Source organism: Lactuca saligna, chromosome 7, assembly GCF_052625555.1.
Source record: "Lactuca saligna cultivar CGN05327 chromosome 7, ASM5262555v1, whole genome shotgun sequence".
NCBI lineage: Eukaryota > Viridiplantae > Streptophyta > Magnoliopsida > Asterales > Asteraceae > Lactuca > Lactuca saligna.
In genome coordinates this window covers 74407208-74430897 of record NC_136423.1, presented here as the reverse complement: position 1 = coordinate 74430897, position 23690 = coordinate 74407208, and positions in this window count along the sequence as shown.

The following is a 23690-nucleotide window of genomic DNA, read 5'->3' as shown; positions in this document are numbered from 1 at the left end:
ATTATAATAATTAAGAAAATAAACACATAATTCACAAATAATACATTCTTATTATTTCAAATTTGGGTTACAAAGGTTAACCTAGACTATTATATTGCTAAAAATGGCAAGCCCAGAAACACGGGCGTTACACAGCTCGATTTATTCGATCTAATTCTAATACAAGAGTTTGGATCGTTAAGTGTCTTGTGCGAGATAAAATCAAAGGTCATTAGAATATGACCATTCGAGTTGTTGTTATAGCAAAAGTAAAGACCTTATCTTGGGTTTAGTCTATAAACCAAGAAGAAGCAGGAGTCTGCAATAAGAATTGAGTTTTAACTCAAAGATTGGGATTGAATGTTCAATAGAGAATGAAGAGCGGGTGCAAGTTTGAACACCGCTAGTAACTAGAAAGTTTGAAGAATTTGACAATCGGTTGGCAAATCTTAAATATCATACATTTTAGATTACCACAAAGGAAGTAGGTTAAAAACTCGAACGTTGTGACTAGTAATTTTCACATCTTATTTGATTTCAATGCCTCAGATGCTTTCGTGCCTTATAAATTCACTCATTCTTTTTGAATTTCTTGTTACGCAATTTTCCAATCATTTCATATAAATAACATAGGAAGTATATCATTACTTGTTGATAAAGTTTTTAGAAATTATGTTATAAGAATTGAAAGTTATAATCTTCTTACTAATATCTCCTTGCCCAACATTGATATTATTCTCAGCATGGATTGGTTGTCAAAGAACCAAGCAAAACTCTTGTGCTACGAAGAGATAGTATGCATCCCTATCGAAGAAGTGGATTCTATCTATGTCTACATTGAAAATAATAACTTCTTTCTTAAAAACTCGTAAACTTATATCGAAGAGATATTCTACTTATCCGGCTAATGCAGTTGATATGTCAAGAGAGGGGAAGAAAATTATAAATGATGTTTCCATTATTAATGAAAATCTTGATGATCTTCCCAACGAATTGCCTAGTCTACCCTGAATAGGCAAGTAGAATTCCGAATTGACCTTATGTCTGGTGCTACTTTAATTACCAGAGACTGCTATATAGAATGATAGCATTTAGGTAATTGTCGACAAGCTGACTACGAGTGCATATTTTCTCGCCATACGTACAATGGTTCTAATGGAGAAATAAGCACAAGTTTACTTAGACGAAATTATGGCGAGACATGGTGCGCCACTAAAGATTATTTATGATTGTGATACTCGTTTCACTTCTCACTTTTGGGTGAGAATGAAGCATGAATTAGGATCTCGAGTTGCTCTTAGTACAACTTATCATCCTCAGAAAAATGATCAGAAGAAGAGAGCAATCCAAACAGTAGAAAATATACTGAAGGTATATAAAGTATTGTATGAGCGTAAATGTCATACTCAAATATGTTGGCGTGACGTAGGATAAAAGATCTTTGGAGGATCTGAAATGATTCAAGACATCACTAACAAGATACAAATTTTCCAAGAAGGAATGAAAGTGGCACAGGATCGACAAATGTCCTATGCAGAAAAGAGGAGACGACCCGTAGAATTTCGGGTGGATGATTTAGTAATACTGAAGGTATTTCATGAAAAAGCATTATTCTACTTTGGAAGAAAGAACGGTTGGTAAGCAAGCATACTGCTTGGAATTGCCTGAAGATTTGGCAGATATTCATGAAGTGTTTCATGTGAGCTATCTGTGTAAAGGTTTAAGCATATATGATGAAATGGTTCTATTATCCGAGGTGAAACTGGATAATAAGTTAAGTAGAAGAGATCGTAAATGAAAGAACGACTAATCTACATAATAAAGAATTAGAGTTGGTGCTTTTCAAGTAGAAATACCATCGAGGCCCAAATTATACTTGGGGAAGATAAGAATGAGATAAGAGCGAAGTATCCCCATTTGTTTTAATCGTTAGATAGGACTGATATGTAGCCTCTGACCATGGAGAGCATGACTCCATAAGAGAATGACCTCTATTTTAGGGTATTGGCAAATGGTTAGACAGGGCTATAAGCCTGAAATCTATCAAAATAATCAAAAATTATATGTCTTCTGTGCCATTTGGGCCAAAGCTTTATTGATGCATATCAAGTATTGAAATCGTTATGTCTCATTAATCATAAATCTTTGAATCAAATTTTCAGTTGATATTGAAAGCCTGACATATGATACGCATATGCTATTGTCGTTCTTGTTCCCTTTTTACTTTTGTCATATTGGTGTATATAAGGCATAAGATTATATTGTATCTATTTATTGAATTCACTAAGCGTTATCGCTTATCCCTCTCAATGTTAAACAATTGCAGGTGATGAGTATCAAGTATAGTTTTATACTGCTAAAAGATTTAGAATAGTTAATACTATTTCTCTGTATTTTAATGTTCATGTATGTATATGAATAGTAGATTCCTGGGTAGATATGTAATGTAATAAAACTTAGTCGGTTTGTATCCAATCTTTTGTAATCACTTTATCAATATAAAATATTGTTTTATAAATATGCATATAGCATGTTTTGAGGAAGTAACTTAAGAATAATGTTGGAATAGTATGAAAGTTTGGGTCTTTCAGAAATACGAAAATTGGGGTCTTTCATTGTGGGACTCCATGGCATAAAGGTGCCAACTTTATGGCCATGGGAGTCTCATGCATCCTATGAACCACTTTTTAGGGCTTTTTGAGCTAAATGGCCCGTGCATGAACGTAAAGTTTGTAACTTTACGTTTTAAATCGACCCCAGGAGGCCAGATCTATGTTTTGGATGCATTAAAGCCAGCTAAAACTGACTGGATAGACCTAGATAATAGGGGACTCGATGAGTCGTTCTTAGGACTCAGCGATTTGGGTCGTGGTTCCCCAACCTTCTCTGTTACTTAGCAAACTTGTTAAGTCTAGAAGGTTACACAACCAGTTAGACGTGCTTTGGACTTAAAAGCAACAGCTCGACAAGTCCAAGGATGAACTCGGCAAGTCAATGAGCAAATGTCCCGAACTGTGTGAAGTACAACTCGATGAATCCAAGGAAATACTCGACGAGTTCAATTGGAAAGTCTCTATTTTGTCATAAGTAGAAACTCGGCGAGTTAGAGGGTAACTCGACGAGTCAGATCGCAAAATCGAGATTCTCTGAAGTACGGAACTCGGTGAGTTGATGGAATAACTTGAACCAGAAGGTTGACTTTGACCAAGATGTTGACCTTTGACTTGACCATTGACCACAGGTGACCCTTAAAGGGGGTTGTAAGTATGAAAGAGTAATTAAAAGAGATGTTATGTGTAGAAGTGTGAGGAAAGTTGTTCCCAGCACCGACAACAGGTCAGTTACAGAACGACATAGAGGTGAGTTACCTTCCAGTATAAATGTAGGTCTAAGGCACCAAGGCCGGCCCACTAGTAACAGTTATAGTAGAGATAATTGTCTTTGTGATAATTTTCTGGTATGTTGTTATTTGTTATGATTATGTGCTAGTATGCTATGATGGTAAGTGATAGGAGGAGTAAAAGAGACCCCAGTACCGGTCGATATGAACGAAGGGGTATGCCAGCACACAGATAAGCTAGGCAATATAAGATATTATGTTTATTCACTAGGATGTTATGTGGTAGAGTATAGGGTGAAATAGTCCCCGATACCGGTCGAAAGGACCGAAGTGGTAGGCCAGCACCGATATATGCTAGGCAAGGTACCAGTTGAAAGGGTTGAAGGGGTATGCCAGCACCCTGATATGCTAGGCTAGGTAGCGGTCGATAGGACTGAAGGCGTAGGCCAACACCCTGATAAGTTAGGCAGTTACCAGTTGAAAGAGACAAAAGGGGTAGATTAGTATCTGGATATGATAGACTGTATATATGTTATATGGTATGTGGTATGATGGGGGAAGTCACTAAGCTTTGTGCTTACAGTTTTTCAGTTTTTGTTTCAGGTCCTTCTTCTTTGATGGGAAAGGATCCAACACGGTAGCAGCGCATGACACACATGATTTCCGCATATGAGATTCTTGGGATTTGTACATTGACATTAATAAGATATAGTTTTGAGACACTTGATCTGTGGTTTCATGAAATAAATTACTTTATGATGTTTTCTTAGTAATTGTTTTATGAATCGATATATTAAAAATGATTTTTTTGTTCTTGAGTTTTGGGATGTTACAACTTGGTATCAAAGCCTTGGTTTGCGGGATTCAGACAGACCTTCGGGGGTGCCTGGACTCAAATTGAGGGTGTGAAAGATTTTTACAAGAAAATAGTTTTTTTTAATTTAAAATAAAGAGTTTTGAGAAAGAACAAGGTGTGTGTGATGCGTACAATCGGTCGTGCTTAAGTAAGTTTTCCCCAAGATACCCATACATGTTATGTTATGATATGATATGATTATGAGAACTGCATGCTAGATTAGGAATGAGGATCTAGGAAGGATGCCTTATGTGCCTATTATATGTGTATGACAACCTCATGCTAGATTAGGGCTAAGGATCTAGGAAGACGCCTTATGTGCCTGCTATATGTGCTTATTAAATTTCATGCTAGAAATGATTAATCAGTGATAAGATGGCATGAATAGGATATGATTGGTTTTGTTACTCAATGCTCGAATCTTTCTTGGTTTGTGGTTTTAGGAGCTCTAGTTATCTTTAACTAACCAGTAAACGAATACGTTGAGTTACATATTGCAAGGACTAAACAATTTCAGAAGGTTAGGTCTAGCCCTATTTTACAGCTCTTGTTTGAGTCCAACCATTGTAGGGTACGGCTATTCATTCAAAGAATTATCTGGTCTTAGTGATATGTAATGGTATTCACGAGCTAGTTAGGTAAAGGTAGTAGGGATTTCTTATGCAACTGATGGCAGAGAGTAGGTAGGAGAGTTACCCTAGGGTAAGAGTAGGATGAGACTAGTGCAGCGAGCAGTAGTAGTAGAAGGGACTTGGTGAAGTCAAGGCAATCCTTGAGGAAAGTACGGATAGATGTGGAAGGTAGTATGTGTTTGATTAGGTGTCTAAGTTCATAACTATTTCTGGAATGTACTTGACCCGATTAGCATGGTCCATTTAGGTTGCATGGCATCATGCATTTGGATGGACTAAAATGAGAGAAATAACACTTAAGGTTTATTAATATATTATAAGTTCTAATATATTAATAATATTATTTAATTAGTATTGATCAAGAATTAGTTTGGAATTAACTAAGTGATCAAAAGAAGACTAATTAAATATATGAGTTGATTGTGTAAGTCACCCATACTTGTATAGTGGGCTAATGCTCCATGGATTATCAAGTTGGGCTAAAACCCATAGGATGCTCCATGGATGCTCCATGGTGTTTTTGAATCCATGGATCATGGAAATTAAGAGCCATGTCAAGTTAGGGTTTACATGTTGTAACCCTACTTATGACACACTATAAAAGGAATATCTTAGCAACCAAAATCGGACACTAGTGAGAACAAGAGGGCATAGCCGATTTTAGAAGTGTTCTTTTTCTCTCAAGGTTATTCCAAGTGTATTTGGTGTTGTGTGAGACATTTGAGGCATCACACTTGAGGTGCTAGGCTCACAAGGTTCTTAAGGAATCCAAGCAACAAAAGGTATGTATTTCTTACTAGCTTTTATGTTTAGAAGTTCCCCATGTATGCTAGATAGATTATGAACCTTGGAAAAACAAATTTGCATGTATCATAGATTAAACATAGATCCAAGGTTTATAGGGTTGCATGTACACCATAGTAGTGTTAGAATGATCATAACCCTACAGTGGTATCAGAGCCTAGGCTTAGTTGTTTGATACTTGATGCAAAATTGTGAAAAAAAAAAACTAAGTTTTTCTACACTCTGCAGCATGAACTCGCCGAGTCCATGGGGGTACTTGACGAGTCCATGACTAAATTCTTCCTACTCATTGAGTAGGTTCGTGCACTCGACGAGTAGGAGCCACAGAATGCCGTTTTTCGACTTTTGCTGCTGGAAATGGACTAGAAACATTACCGTAAACTGTTTTCTTGTTTTAGATTGTGTAATGGTTATTCTAATCCATTTACAATGGCTAATATCAAAATTCCATGTTTTATATGTGTTAATATGCTTCTTGAAATTTTAATATGATATTCATGTTCTTATGAGTTATTGTTAGATCATAGGAATTACTTGCTAAATTGGTTAATGATTAATTCTTGATCAATTATGTGTTTTAATGGAATCCTTAATTTGTCCTCAAGTTATGGATTACCAAAAATCTCTCTTTTAAAGTCCATTAAAGAAACATATAGGTTACATAAAATGAAAAGTCCCTTATTTTATTGAACAATTAACTCATAAGTTATGAAAAATGAAAAGTTTTGAAAGTTACAAAACTTGCCCTCAAGTTTTGGAACATGTAAAGTCACTTTAAAAACTTTAGTTCCAACCCCTAGAATTTTAAAAGTTAAAATTCAACCCTTATACTTTATAATATTATAAGTTTAATAATAATTATATATGTAAAAGAAAAAGTCATATTACCGTTAGTAGACCTCATTCACGAAGCCGGTCTATAAGGGGGTATAAGGTTGCTGCCTATAAACTGGCAGCTTAATGGGTGTCCACTCTCACCTACCGCTTCCTTGATTGGTGGAGGGTCGTTAGCTGAACGGGTAAGACAAGGACTTTAAATCTTCATTAAAAGTATGATGAATATAAAGTAACTAAATGTTTTTATAAATTCCTAATCTTAGTTACTTTAGGAAAATGTGAATAAGGTGCTAACCCATGAAATTACACTTTGCATCTTGATTAAGTCATTAGTGGAGCGTGTGTGCTTAACCGGCACACTAACCTGGACTTAACAAGGTAGGAAAAGGGTAAATTAATGTTTTTCATAGTATCAGTGGAGTGCATGTGGTTAATCGGCACATCGATTGAGGGGTAAATATTAAGGGTACCAAGTAATTTGCATGGTTACCTCACACCTTGTTTTGTGATCCTCGGCATCCCAATAACAAAACCTGAAGGGCACACTCGAGATTGAAACATGCCATTGAAAAGTTCAAAGAATCTCAAAGAATCTAGGAGGTTCAAAGCCAATTAAAACCTAATAATTTATTTCATTTTTCATGGTGGAAATTGGTGAATCGTAATTCGCATACCTTCAAATATTTTATAGCTTGGATTACGGCATCCCTCTTCTAAGTTATAAAATATTGTGTTGGGTCCTAGCCTTAATATTACATTTGGGTGTTTTATTAAGGACTATCTTTATATCTAATCTAAACTTGTCTTTCTTAGTTTTCAAATGTCTTCCAACAATGCTGCTTCTGGCTCAAACCCTACCAGCTCCTTCTCTCTCATGAACCTTTGTGGGGGAGTCATCTTTGATGGATCCAACTTTATCGATTGGATCAGAAACATCAGGATGGTCACTCGGTATGAGGACAAAGAATATGTCCTTGACAAGGAGCTTAAGGAACTTGAGCTGTCTACTACTCCTGAGGAGATTGTTGAATATCAGGCACATGAAAGAGATGCTACCAAGGTGGAATGTATCATGTTGGCCACTATGACTACCGAGTTCCAAAAGTCCTATGAGGACTACTATCCTTTTGAGATGCACCAGGATTTGATGGACCACTACCATCAGAGTGCTCATCAAGAGTGATATGAAATCATCTCCTCTATGATAACAACTCGGATGAAGTTTGGTGAACCCATCACGGGCCACATGCAGAAAATGCAAAGGTATGTGGACCGTTTGCTGAATATAAATGTGAACTTCCTCGAGGAGTTGGAAATAGAAATCATTTTGCACTCCTTACCTTCATGTTATGATCAATTATGTATGTCATACCACATGAACAAGGAGGAAGTTACACTCAGCAAACTTAAAGGACTTTTAAAGACCGCAGAAAGTGGTCTTAAAGGTAAGTCAGTTGTTACCACTCCTACTCCTACCGCAGCCCCTGTCTTGGTAATCGGGCAAGGAAAAGGAAAGAAAAGGAAGAGCCCTTCGAAGGGCACCAACGGGAAGACCCTTCATGGATCCTTTTCAAGTGGAACCAAGAATGGTTTCTTCACTCCTTCTACTAACCCTAAAGAGGCAGAATGTTTCTATTGCAATGAAAAGTCGCATTGGAAGCGAAACTGCACAAAGTACCAGCAAGATGTGAAGGATATGAAAGTAAAACCCAACCATGCAGGTACATACACTATATTGTCTAATAATTCACCCCATTCTAATTCTTGGGTCCTTGATACAGGGTATGGTATTCACATATGTACTGATTTGCAGGGACTAAGAAGAAGTGAGAATGTGCAGCATGGGAAGATAAAGTTGATCATGGGGAATAGAAAAGCTTCACCTTTCACCAAGATTAGAGTTTATTCTTTGTTTCTAAGTAGTGGATTAGTATTAGATTTGAATATATGTTGTTACTCGTATGAAATGGCGAGAAATATTATTTCCTTTCATGGTTTGTACAAACAATGTTTTACCTTTTCATTTGATAATGATAGTGGTGGTATTAATGCTTTCTTTAATAATGTCCTTTGGTTACCTCTTCTACAGACCTAGTGATAATGTGGTCTTTGTAGCACGGAGAGGAGTCTTCCGCAAGAGAGAATTCATGAGCCAAGGAAACAGTGGGAGGCAAATTGACCTTGAAGAAATTCAAGAGTCAAGTGGTGAAGGAACCTGAAACCCTAGCAATCAACCTGAGGAGGAAACTCATGTTGATCCGACAGAAGAGTCTGTACCTCTAAGGCATTCCACAAGAGTTAGGAATGCACCTAAGCATTACTTGTTGGATTAATGTCTAAGTCAGTAACCATATTTGGTATATACTTGACCCAAGTGTGCATGGTCCTTTTGGGTTGCCTTCACCAAAGCAACTTGACAAGGTAATTTGATATGAGAGAGGAGATATTATGATTTATTAATATATTATAAGAATAATATATTAAAGGAGAAATCATATTTATTTGATTAGTATTAGTCATAAATTAATTAGGAATTAATTTGGTGACTAAAAGAGACAAATTAAATAAAGGGGTATAAACTGTCAATTGTGTGATAGTTGAGTTTTGGGCTAGGAAACCTAATGGACTAAGGGGGAACGAAATTATGATGAAGGATCATCATATTTTCGTCCAAGGCCTCATTCCATAAGGTTTCTTGGGCTGCTTGGTGGCTAAGCTGTCCATTAGGGTTTTGACTGAAACCCTAGCACCCTATAGTATAAATACATACCCTATGCTTCAATTTAAGGCCACTTGATTCCAAGGGAACCCTAGGGCCGAAATTAGCATCATTCCCTTCTCTCTCTTAGTTGCCTTCTTGCTTCAAGGTGTTTGTGAGCCATTAGAGGCACTACAATTGTGGTGCTTGCTTTCAAGAGTTTTAGAGAGTTCAAGAGATCAAGGAAACTAGTTGTTATTGCTATATAACAACAAAGGTATGTTTTCTACACTTCTATGTAAATTTCGAAAATTATAGAAGCATGCTAGGGTTTATTTTGTGTTCATAAAGTTGTATGTCTTATAGTGAAAACATAGATCCAAACTAGGGTTGCATGCACACATAGGATTGTTTGTATAAAACCTAACAGTGGTATCAGAGCCAGTTTTTTTGTTTTCAATTGGATTTGATGCATATTATGAACTTGACAAATTAGGGTTTATGGCAAGTAAACCCTAAGGCTTGGTGATTTTCGCAAATTAGGGTTGCCAAACCCTAGTTGGCGATTTTTGATAGGGTTCTTGAAACCTTTTTGCCTAGCCTCCAAATTTCGAAATTAGGGTTATGAAACCCTAGGGATTTCGAAAAAATCCCTTGTCCCCAAGATAAGATCCCAAGATTTTAGGGATATGGATAATACTATCCTTGTGATTATCAATTTAATTATTTAAACTAGATAATTGAAGATCTTGTATTATCCTTTCCATATATTTAAAAATAAAAGGATTAAATAAATTAATAGTTTAATTTTATGATAATCCCTAAAGATTTAATATTTCAAATTAATTGTTTGATTTTGATAATTATTAAATCAAAGATTTTTTTGGTGTTTAAAATTTTAAATTAAATAGCCTTAATTCCGAAAATTTTAAATACACATTAAGATACTAGTATTTTTGAAATGTTTTAAAATACACCCTTATACAATTATGATATTATAAGATTAATTATTATATATGTATAAGAATAAGCTAGTCTTATCGCTAGTAGGCCTCATTCACGAAGCCAGTCTATAAGGTGGGTATAAGGTTGCTGCCTATAAAATGGCGCTTAATGGATGTACACTCACATCTACCGCTTGCTTGACTGGTGGAGGGTCGTTAGCCGAACGGATAGGATAGGGCACTTAATTCCTCATTAAAAGTATAATGGAAATATTAAAGTAACTACATTGTTTTACAAATTCCCACTCTTAGTTACTTTAGGGTAAAATATGAAAATGATGCTAATCCATGGAATTACACTTCGTACCCTTGTCAAACGTTGATGGAGCGCGTGTGGTTAACCGGCACATCAATTTGGGGATGACATTGGTAGCGAAGGGTGACTCGATGTTTGTCATAGATCAATGGAGCGTGTGTGGTTCACCGGCACATTGATTAGGTGATAAAGACATTGAGTGCACCGCGTTGATTCGCATGGTTATTCACAAATTTGTTTGCGATCCTCGGCATCCCAGTCGCAAATTTGAAATGCATATCGAGATTTAAACATGCCATTGAAAAGTTCAATGAATCTCAAAGATCTAGGAGTTTTCAATACATTTAAAACCTAAATTGCCTTTTCGTTTTTCATGGTGAGAATTAGTGAATCGTCATTCACTTACCTTCAAATTATTTACTTTTAGAGTACGGCATCCCTTTCTAAGTTGTAAATAATGTTGTTGGATCCTAGCCCTAATTACTCATGTGGGTGTTTAATTAGGGATTCATTTCTAATCAAACTTTGTTCCTTTTCAGATGTCAACAAACAACAACAACAACGCTTCTGGGTCATTCTCGTTGATGAACTTGTGTCAGAAAGTGATATTTGATGGTTCAAACTTCACCGAGTGGATGAGGTATATCCGCATGATCACATGCTACGAGGACAAAGAATATGTCCTCGATGAAAAGCTTGAGAAGATCATCCCAGATGTTGCTACTCCTGAGGAATTGGCCGCCTTTGAGGCCCACGAGCGTGATGCCACGAAAGTTCACTGCATCATGCTGGCCACCATGAACCCCAAACTCCAAAAGTCCTATGAGGACATGTATCCATATGAAATGCATCAGGATTTGCTGGAAAGGTATCACCAGAGCGCGAGGCAAGAGCGCTATGAGATCATTACTAACATGATCACCGCTAAGATGGGGAGTGGAGAATCCCTAACCTCTCATTTGCAGAAAATGCAGAGGTATGTTGATCGTCTTCTCAAACTTAATGTTAAGTTTGATGAGGATTTGGCTATCGACATAATCCTCCACTCCTTGCCCTCCTGCTACAATCAGTTTAGGATGACCTACTATATGAATAAAGAGGAGGTCTCCTTGAGCAAGCTCCAAGGACTCTTGAGGACTGCTGAGAGCAACCTCAAAGACAAATCCGTTGCACCGTCCCCTGCTGTGGCCGCTCCTGTGATGGCGATAGGTCAAGGAAAGGGTAAAAAGAGGAAGGCTCCATGTAAGAGCCACCATAAGGGGAAACCCCGTGATGGTTCGTCCTCAAGTGGGACCAAAGTAGGCCCCGCTAGACCCTCTTCCGATCCTAAAGAAGCAGAGTGCTTCTATTGCCACCAAAAGGGCCACTGGAAGCGAAGCTGCCCACAATATCTGCAGGACATAAAAGATGGGAAGATCAAGCCCACATTTGCAGGTATGTATTCTATTAAATCTAATAACTCATCATTTGCTACTTCATGGGTTCTTGATACGGGATGTGGTTACCACATTTGTTCTGATTTGCAGGGCCTAAAAAGAAGTAGGGAAATGGAGCATGGGAAGATGAACCTGATTATGGGAAACAGAAGATCATCGCCTGTGACCAAAGTCGGTGTTTATTCTTTAGTGTTGAGAAATGGGTTAGGAATAGATTTAGAGAATTGCTGTTATTCGCCAGATATGGCAAGAAACATTATTTCTTTTCACGGGTTGTTTAGACAAGGTTTCAGATATTCTTTTGATAATAGTAATGGTTCTATTAATGTTTATTTGAATGGTGTCTTTTATTTCAATGCATTACCTTGTAATGGGATTTATGAATCTGTGATGATTGTTGATAATTTCGGAAATAATGTTTTGAATATTGATTCATCTACTAGTCTAGACAAAGCATGCTTGTGGCACTGTCGCCTTGGCCATGTCAACAAGAAACGCATAGCCCAACTCCAAAAGGATGGAGTGTTGGAGTCATTCGACCTTAGGGACAATGATACGTGTGAATCTTGTTTACTTGGGAAGATGACCAAGTCACCCTTTACTGGCACTTGTGAAAGGGGTGAGGGTTTATTGGATCTCATACACACTGATGTGTGTGGGCCCTTTAGATCCACCACAAGGGATGCTTGCCACTTCTACGTGACTTTTACAGATGATTATAGCATATATGGATATATCTACTTGATCAAGCAAAAGTCGGAAACCTTTGAAAAGTTCAAAGAGTTTAAGAGTGAAGTGGAGAATCAGCTGGGCAGGAAAATCAAGATGCTTCGGTCAGACCGAGGAGGAGAGTACCTAAGTCTTGAGTTTCACGACTATCTAAAAGAATGTGGAATCGTTTTGCAATTGACGCCTCCAAGAACGCCACAATTGAACGGTGTGGCTGAGAGACGTAATCGGACCTTGTTGGACATGGTTCGTTCTATGATGAGTCGGACTTCGTTACCAATAGCTTTCTGGGGGTATGCCTTAGAGACTGTCGCCCGTATACTTAACTTAGTTCCCACTAAGAAGGTTTCCAAGACTCCTCACGAGATGTGGACAGGGAAGGCTCCCTCGTTGGCACATATTAAGGTTTGGGGTTGTGAGGCTTTCGTACGACGAGAGACTCACGACAAACTTGAACCTCGTAGTGAGAAGTGTTATTTCATCGGCTATCCACAGAAGTCTTTTGGCTACCTTTTCTATAGACCGAGTGACAATGTTGTCTTCGTTGCTAGAAGAGGAGTTTTCCGAGAAAAGGAATTGATAGGCCAAGAAGACAGTGGGAGGCAAATTGAACTTGAAGAAATTCAAGATCAAAGAGATGAAGGAACCTCTGACACTGGCACTCAACTTGAGGAGGAAACTCCTGTTGAACCTGTTGACGTGTCCTTACCTCTTCGACGTTCCTCTAGGGCTAGTGTTCCACCCCAGTTTTATGGTTTTCATATTACTACTGAAGGGGATACGTTTATTAGTGATAGTACACTAGTAAATTTGGATGAACCTGGCAACTATAAGGAAGCCATGGCAGGCCCAGAGTCTGCAAAATGGAAAAAGGCTATGGACAGCGAGATTCAGTCCATGTACGACAACCAAGTTTGGAATTTGGTTGATAATGTACCAGGTCGTAAGACAGTCGGGTGCAAGTGGATCTTCAAGAAGAAGACGGACATGGATGGGAAAGTGCATACTTATAAAGCGCGATTGGTTGCGAAGGGCTTTACTCAAACTCCCGGAGTTGACTATGATGAGACCTTCTCACCAGTTGCGAAGATAAAGTCTATTAGGGTGATGCTTGCCATAGCTGCGTTTCATGATTATGAAATATGGCAGATGGACGTAAAGACCGCTTTCCTTAATGGAAAGTTGGCTGAGGATGTCTACATGAATCAGCCAGAGGGTTTTGTCGATGTGAAGCATCCGAATAGAGTATGCAAGCTTGAGAGATCTATTTATGGATTGAAACAAGCATCTCGCAGATGGAATCTTTGTTTTGATGAGAAGGTTAAAGAGTTTGGCTTTCTGCGAAGCGAAGATGAATCTTGTGTTTATGTCAAAGCCAGTGGGAGTATAATAAGCTTCCTCGTATTGTATGTCGACGACATATTACTCATAGGAAACGATGTCCCAACCTTGCAGGAGGTCAAGTCCTGGCTTGGGAAATGTTTCGCTATGAAGGACCTCGGAGAAGCTGCTTATATTCTGGGAATAAGAATAGTAAGAAACAGGGAAAAGAGACTGATAGGACTCAGTCAGGATACATACTTGGAAAAGGTGCTAAAGCGTTTTAGTATGGAAAATTCCAAGAAAGGGGAGTTGCCAATCCAAAGCAATACCAAGCTGAGTAAGACTCAGAGCCCGAGTACAGAGACAGAGATAGCTGATATGAGCCGAGTACCTTACGCTTCCGCAGAAGGCTCTATCATGTACGCTATGACTTGTACTCGCCCTGATGTGGCCTTCGCTTTAAGCATGGTCAGCAGATATCAGGGGAATCCTAGTAAAGCACATTGGATTGCAGTTAAGAATATTCTTAAGTACCTTCGGAGGACCAAGGAATGGTTTCTAGTCCTCGGTGGGAGTGATGACTTAAGGGTACGAGGGTACAGTGATGCTAGTTTTCAGACGGATCGGGATAACTTCCGATCGCAGTCGGGCTGGGTCTTTACCCTAAATGGAGGAGCAGTGACTTGGAAAAGTTCCAAACAAGAGACCGTAGCTGATTCAACGTGCGAATCAGAGTATATTGCGGCGAGCGAAGCGTCAAAGGAGGCTATATGGTTGAAGAACTTCATTGGAGACCTTGGAGTTGTGCCATCCATAAAGGAGCCCATGGAAATTTTCTGTGATAATGAAGGAGCGGTTGCCTTAACCAAGGAACCAAGGGATCATGGCAGATCTCGACATATCGACAGGAAATACCATTTTATTAGACATCGGGTAAAAGAGGGACTCCTCGTTGTGAAGAGGGTATCGTCAGAAGATAACCCAGCAGATCCCCTTACGAAGGGACTGAGTAGGGTCAAGCATTTTCAGCACGCTAGGAGCGTAGGGCTGAAGGACGATATTAGTTCAGATTAGATAGGTAGGAAACTTGTAATAGATAATGTCATACTCAACAATTGATGATTAAATAAAAGTGTGTTATTTATAAGAAAGTTTCTATCATGTGTTGATTATTTATCTATTTTTCCGATTTTTGCATGTTTTGACTTCCTGAATAATGAGATTATTCGAACAGTCCACAATCGCTCATATGTTGGAAGTAGATATGAAGAAAGATTGTCATAAATTTGTTTGTAGATTGTCTGAAAAGTTTTAGACATAGCAAAGGTTTGCTGCAAAGTTTATGAGTGCTTATGAAATTAGTATTGAGCATTGGAACAGACCCACACTTGCTGGTATTACTTCATGAATGTCATCACAAGTGATCGCAAGATGATAATATCATATAATCTTTAAACCTAGAGATATGGTTATTGTTTGCTAGTTGATTATACATTGATAATGCGAAAACGCATCAGTAACTTGATGTCATAAAACGCATTATTGTGTATGCTTTAACTGGTAAATGATAAAGGCATATTAGTCGACGTTTTTCTGTTCTTTTTATTCTATGAGGATAAAAGCGATATCTCGGCCACTTGATGATTTGGTTTGACTTATGTGCCGGGCCCGGTCAAGATGAAGTTGATGTGTTTAACTGAGTTCTATGTCGAACAAATCAGAGATCAAGAAATAAAATGCTAGACAATAATTATTGTTAGCATGATATCTAGAACAGAGGATTATACGATCCCTTATCTAAAGGGAAAGTTATTGGTCAGAGTTGACAGCGGCTATTGAAAGCTACGATTGCTATCGGGTTCGGAAGTAATACGTGAGATATAGTTACTAGACTTATCCAAGTGGGAGACTGTTGGATTAATGTCTAAGTCAGTAACCATATTTGGTATATACTTGACCCAAGTGTGCATGGTCCTTTTGGGTTGCCTTCACCAAAGCAACTTGACAAGGTAATTTGATATGAGAGAGGAGATATTATGATTTATTAATATATTATAAGAATAATATATTAAAGGAGAAATCATATTTATTTGATTAGTATTAGTCATAAATTAATTAGGAATTAATTTGGTGACTAAAAGAGACAAATTAAATAAAGGGGTATAAACTGTCAATTGTGTGATAGTTGAGTTTTGGGCTAGGAAACCTAATGGACTAAGGGGGAACGAAATTATGATGAAGGATCATCATATTTTCGTCCAAGGCCTCATTCCATAAGGTTTCTTGGGCTGCTTGGTGGCTAAGCTGTCCATTAGGGTTTTGACTGAAACCCTAGCACCCTATAGTATAAATACATACCCTATGCTTCAATTTAAGGCCACTTGATTCCAAGGGAACCCTAGGGCCGAAATTAGCATCATTCCCTTCTCTCTCTTAGTTGCCTTCTTGCTTCAAGGTGTTTGTGAGCCATTAGAGGCACTACAATTGTGGTGCTTGCTTTCAAGAGTTCTAGAGAGTTCAAGAGATCAAGGAAACTAGTTGTTATTGCTATATAACAACAAAGGTATGTTTTCTACACTTCTATGTAAATTTCGAAAATTATAGAAGCATGCTAGGGTTTATTTTGTGTTCATAAAGTTGTATGTCTTATAGTGAAAACATAGATCCAAACTAGGGTTGCATGCACACATAGGATTGTTTGTATAAAACCTAACATTACTATGGTTTCCATATTGCTGCGGAATGTGATACACTTATCATTGATAACACACTGGTGAGTTTGGATGAACCTAACAGCTACACGGAAGCCATAGCAAGCCCTAAGGTTGCTAAATGGAAAGAGGCTATGGACAGCGAGATACAATCCATGTTTGACAATCAAGTTTGGAACTTGGTTAACAATGTACCAGGTCTCAAGACATTCGGGTGCAAATGGATCTTCAAAAATAAAACCGACATGGTTGCAAACAACTTTTCTCAAACTCCGGGAGTTGATTATGATGAGACCTTTTCACCAGTAGCGATGATTAAGTCTATCAGGGTTATGTTAGCCATTGCTATATTTCATGATTATGAAATATGGCAAATGGATGTCAAAACCGCTTTCCTTAATGGAAAGTTGGCTGAGGATGTTTACATGAGTCAGCCAGAGGGTTTTGTCAGTACAGAGTACCCTAATAAAGTGTTTAAGATTGAGAAATCCATCTATGGACTAAAGAAAGCACCGTGCAGATGGAATCTTTGCTTCGATGAGAAGGTCAAAGTGTTTGGCTTTTCTAGGAGTGAAGATGAATCTTGTGTATATGTCAAGGCTAGTGGGAGTATATTCAGCTTTTTGGTATTGTATGTGGATGAGATACTACTCATAGGAAATGACATCCCAACTCTGCAGGATGTAAAGTCCTGACTTGGGAAGTGTTTCTCTATGAAGGACCTTGGAGAAGCTGCCTATATCCTAGGGATAAGAATTTTGAGAGACAAGAGTAAAAGACTAATTAGACATAGTCAGAGTACCTACTTGGAGAAGGTGTTGAATAGATTGAGCATGCAGAATTCCAAGAAAGGAGAGTTACCAATCCAGAGTAACGCCAGACTGAGTAAAACTCAGTGTCCGAGTACATAGGTTGAGATAGCATAAATGTCACACCCCGCTAAAGCGGAAATGCAAGGTATGACAGCGATAACGGTTTCAATGCAAAAGATAAAGATACATCACCATAGCAGTATTTAAAAGTTTACAACCCATAGCTTCAAAAGAAACAAAATACAAGTTTTTCAAAATAACATTGTTCAAAATATAGCTTCATAATAGCTTCAACACGATGCAGCATGCTCTATGATGATGAATCTTTACATCCACTTACTAATTACTTCCTGAAAAAGCATGTAAAACGAGCGTCAGCTATGAAAATAGTTGGTGAGTATCACAAGTTTATAAATCGAGGGTACAATAATGCTTTTCGTAAGTACAAGTACATTGCTTTAATGATAAAACAAAGTTGATTGCTATTAAGGTATACAAGTTTATTGCTAGAACGGGAAACGCGTTTGTATGTGTATGAGCAAACAATGAGTCTCAACCAAACCTATGACTGAAGCCCTATCGAGATCTATGCTTATCGTTCCATAGATGAATATGGTATCATGCAGTCTAGCGATTCGGGCGAGTGAGGAGTTGTCAATTCTTAATAGCGCTATCCATAACGACCATTGGCTCAAAGAGTTAATGGTTAGAGATAAGGGAAGGGCCTTAGTACGATAAGTTCTCATGTTCCGTGTTGCATAGACATACATAAAGAAACATAGCAATACAATAGCAATCATGTTTGATACAATTCAATTTAAATACAACATGCAAACAGTAGTTTTTTCTGGACATGCTTTTCCACCCCAAAACATAAAAACCGAAAATAGGGGAGTGCGTGAATACTCACGATGTTTTGTGTAGACACAAGCGGTACTTCGGGATGCACCAACGTCTTACTACCGGGATCCTACGACATCAAACACACGCACTAGTGAGTTTCCATGTCGATATCTAATGCTAATATACTAAACTCTACATATAGGGAAATGCCAATTTATGTTTTAGTATTGGATTTTATATCAATTAGTTACACTTTTTCTGAACTAATGAAATTCTATATATCGGGCGATTAATTACATCCTTGGAATATAAACTTTCCAAATTTTTAAGTCCTTATTACAACATAAATTCACGAAAATAGCATTCGAGGGATAAAAATTCTCAAACTTTTTATTTAACTGTTATTACACAATACTAAGCTGGGAAAATTATAAAAATGGATTTCCAAGCTGTTTAATTATATTTTATGATTTTTGAGCATTTATTTCAATAAAAATTGAAATAAATAGAAAATAGTTTCCAAAATTACCCAAACTTTTTATTTAATTGTTATTATACATAAATAGGCTGGGAAAAATATAAAAGATATTTTTTAGTGGGTATTTCTATTTTTCCTTGCTTTATTCCTTTAAATAGTCATTAATTAAAGAAATAATATTAAACAGTTAAAATAAATCACCATAAATTTTTGTAACATCATTTACAGTATAAATATCCTGGGAAAAATATCAAAAGTGGTTTTCATAATGTATAAACTGGTTTTGGGTATTTATGTATATTTAAGTGTATTTTAGTGCAATTAACTTTAGAAAATAAGAGAAAAATAGTTTACAGTAGAGAAAAATATTCAAAATTTTTATGTAACCTCCTACTCTATAATATTATATCCTGGTAAATTTTCATGAATTTTAGATAATCAGAACTATTTCTCCCAGTTTTAGACCATTATAATTACCAAAAATTGGGAAAAATAGTAAAACATGATGGAAAATCTTGAAATTATTTTCTGGAGTCACCCATCACAGGTAAGGTATGCGAAAATTCTTAGATACAATTTTCACATCCTATAAAGTGGTTTTGTAATTTATCATGTCCTAAATAAAAAAAAATTAGAAATCATATGAAACAGTAACAAAAATTGCTGAAATTTGGTGAGGGGTCATTATTCCCCATAAGGATCATCCATGAATTTATTTATGATTTATTGACCTCTGGAAGTATTTTATATGATTTATGCCCTTGGTTTTAGCAATAATTCTAATAAATCAAAGAAATAACAAAAGCTCTTGAAATCTTCCAGATTATCTCATGCATGCAAGGGCTTTCAAAAGGAAAAATGTAAAAAAATGTATTCAGAAGAGAAATGAGGATAATGATTTCAAACAATTTAAGAAAAGTTGCATGCAATAATGCATGAAGTGTAAATGTGGCTGAAGTTCATGAATTTGTGTAGCCCATTCAGTGAGGTTTTAAGCCACGAAATTTCAACCATAATTCACTAGATGTGTTAAGTTTCTAAGGTATTTTTACTCAGATTTATGGTTGGGTTTAAGGCCATTGTTTAAGCAAGATAAAAATAGTGATCACAGAAAAAGAGCTGTATGCGCAACCTTTTTGTAAAATCTGCTAAAACTCGGATATTTAATATTTTACAGTGAGACTAGTTGGGTTTGAAAGTTAACTCGTGGAACTAACCAATACAAAAAGAATATCATGATTTGCTTAAGAAATGACTGAGTTATGACCGTTCAAAGTCGAACAAAGTAATCTGGCAGATTGCATGTTTGCTTGTGTGCATTATTAGGGTATTTCAACAAGAACATCATGCATGTCTTTGGTAAGTCCCGATTTCTAACACATGCATGGAATGAATGAGCATCCAAGATGTACTAGAAATGGTTTAAATGCTTTTGTTCATGCATGAACACAAAAGAAATGGAGAAGAACATGAAATATTAGGTTTTGATGTCACATGATCATATGTGCATCTTTTCCACTCCTTGCATGGGTTTGATCCCAGATTTTCACCATCTCTAACACATGCATTGTGTTATGGTGAGAATCTACAAACCACAAGGGGAGAATAAAGATTTCTAGCCATGGAAAGGCATAGAATCCGAAAAGTAGAGAAGACTAAGAAGAAAAAGAGGTTTAACCATGAAACTATGGAAGAAGATGTTGTTGTTTACCTTGGTTTTGACCTTGAGAGAAGTAAGAACACTTCAAGGGCTTCACAATCTCGAAATTTTGCAGAGAAATGAGAGGATTTTCGTGAGTTTAGAGAGAGGGAAGAAGAGAGTGAAGTGTGTGAAGAGAGTGAAGTGAGAGAGTGAAGAGGGAAGAGGTGGAGTAAGGGTTTAAGCTTAATGATTGTGTTTTGGGGAAGAGAGAGGGCATGGGGAGAGGTGATGGCCGGTTTTTGCATGCATTTTGGCCTCCTCTCTCCTAAATTTTAAACTTTATAAACGTCCCTCCTATATTTTATATAAAAACATTCATTTTTATAAAATGTTTATTAAGAAAATTGATTTATTTAAAAATCTTGTTTTCAACAAATAATTTATGATTAATACTTGTAATTTATATTTCTAGTTCATTGGTATAATCCATAATTTGATTAATAAAATTTGATATTAGGAAGTTTATAGCCAAATTTTATAAAGTTTTTAAGCTTTATAATTTATAACTTTGGATTTTTGGCTCTTTAGGGTTTTTGGAATATTGTTTGATATTCAACAACATGTTGAAGTATAATTAGAATGTTTTAATTTATTTTTAGAGTTTTATACCCTATTTCAATTATAACAAAGCTTGAAGCTTTATTCTAATTATAGTATTGGCATTTCCTATTGTAGCTAAGCAACTTACTAGAATTGTAAGTATCAAGTATATTAGTCCTAGACCTTAGTTGGATCCTAGTTTATGCAAGATTTTTGACCTAATTTATACTACTAGGTCATGGCATGTTGTGCATGAATGGTTATTATAAAGATGCATGAGTCCAAGAATGACCTGAATTGGCAGTTGTCACAGTATCCCCCACTTAAAAAGAATTTCGTCTCGAAATTCATTCTATGTCATCGCTTGTCATCGCAAGGGAATAGTTGCGGATACTTTTCCTTTATGTAGTCCTTGCGCTCCCAGGTGTACTCCGGCCCGTGTTTTGAGTTCCATCGAACTTTCACAATCGGGATCTTACTCCGCTTAAGTTGTTTTACCTCCCTGTCAAGGATTTCTATCGGTTCCTCAACGAAGCTCAGCTTATCATTGATCTTAATTTCCTCCAAGGGTACTATCAATGTTTCGTCGGCTAGACATTTCTTAAGGTTGGAGACATGGAATGTGTCGTGAATGGCGCTTAACTCTTGGGGCAATTGGAGTTTATACGCTACTGGACCAATCCTTTCAAGGATTTCAAAGGGTCCAACATATCTCGGGCTTAGTTTTCCTTTCTTACCAAAACGCACAAGCCCTTTCCAAGGCGACACTTTTAAAAGTACCTTGTCTCCTACTTGGAATTCTAATGGTTTTCGACGATTATCCGCATAACTTTTCTGACGATCTCTAGCAGCTTTAAGCTTATCCTTGATGATAGTAATCTTGTCGGATGTTTCCTGGATAAGTTCGACCCTAGTCAACTGTCTGTCTCCGATTTCTGTCCAGCATAAGGGCGAACGACACTTGCGTCCATACAATGCTTCATATGGAGCACATTGGATACTCGTGTGGTAACTGTTATTGTAGGAAGACTCAATTAGGGGTAAATGAGTATCCCAATTTCCTTTGAACTCAATGACACACGCTCGTAGCATGTCTTCCAATGTTTGTATTGTTCTCTCTGTTTGCCCATCTGTCTGAGGGTGGTAAGTTGTGCTCAAATCTATCTTGGTTCCTAGTGCCCTCTGTAACATCCACCAAAATCGAGATGTAAAACGACTATCTCTATCAGAAATGATAGATAGGGGTACGCCATGCAGAGAAACAATTTTGTCGATGTAGATTTGGGCCAATTTTTCCATCTTGAAATCTTCTCGAATGGGGAGAAAGTGAGCAGATTTCGTCAGTCAATCCACTATGACCCAAATTGAGTCATGACCTTTAGCAGTTCTAGGAAGTTTGGTAACAAAGTCCATAGATATTTGCTCCCATTTCCATTGGGGAATTTCAGGTTGTTGCAACAACCCGGATGGTTTCTGATGTTCAGCTTTGACTATTGAGCATGTCAAACACTTCCCAACGTACAAGGCAATATCCTTTTTCATTCCAGGCCACCAATAGTACTCTTTAAGATCCTTGTACATCTTATCTACTCCAGGGTGGATGGAGTATTTAGATCGATGGGACTCCTCTAGTACCATGTCTCTCAGGTTGTTAACCCTTGGAATCCAGACCCTGTCTTTAAAATAACGAACTCCATCAGGTTTGATTTCAAATCTTTCTTCCAAACCATGTAAAGTTTCGCCTGGAAGATTTTCCTTGCATAACGCTTTCTCCTGGGCATTAATGATTTGAGATTTCAAGCTTGTCTGAATTACCATTCCCAAAGCTCTCACATGGGAAGGTTTCACTCTTTCTTTCCTACTAAGAGCGTCGGCTACTACGTTAGCCTTCCCTGGGTGATATCGTATCTCACAATCATAATCACTAAACAACTCTACCCATCCTCTCTGCCGCATGTTTAACATTTTCTGATCCAGGATATGCTGAAGGATTTTGTGATCGGTATAAATGGTGCACTTGGTTCCGTACAAATAATGCCTCCATATCTTAAGGGCGAAAACTATTGCTCCTAGTTCTAGATCATGGGTGGTATAATTCTTCTCGTGCGGTTTGAGTTGTCTGGAAGCATATGCAATGACCTTATCTTTTTGCATTAGCACACATCCTAATCCTTGATGAGACGCATCACAATACACCACAAAGTTCTCTAATCCTTCTGGTAAAGCCAGAATTGGTGCATCGCACAGCTTGTTTTTCAGGATTTGAAACGCCTCTTCGTGTTTCTCTTCCCAGAAAAATTTTCTATCCTTTTGGGTCAAAGATGTTAATGGTTGAGCAATCCTAGAGAAATTCTCAATGAAGCGTCTGTAGTACCCAGCTAATCCTAGGAATTGTCGTATTTCTGTCGGGGTTTTGGGGGCCTCCCATTTCTTGATTGCCTCTATCTTAGCTGGATCTACATGGGTTCCTCTTTCACCGATCACATGACCAAGAAAATGTACTTCCCGAATCCAAAATTCACACTTAGTGAACTTGGCATACAATTTCTGTTCCTTCAACAGCTCCAACACTAGCTTTAGATGTCTATTGTGATCTTCTTTGGTCCGCGAGTAAACAAGTATGTCATCGATAAATACAATTACAAACCTGTCTAGGTATGGTCTACAGACCCTATTCATCAAATCCATGAATACAGCGGGTGCGTTCGTT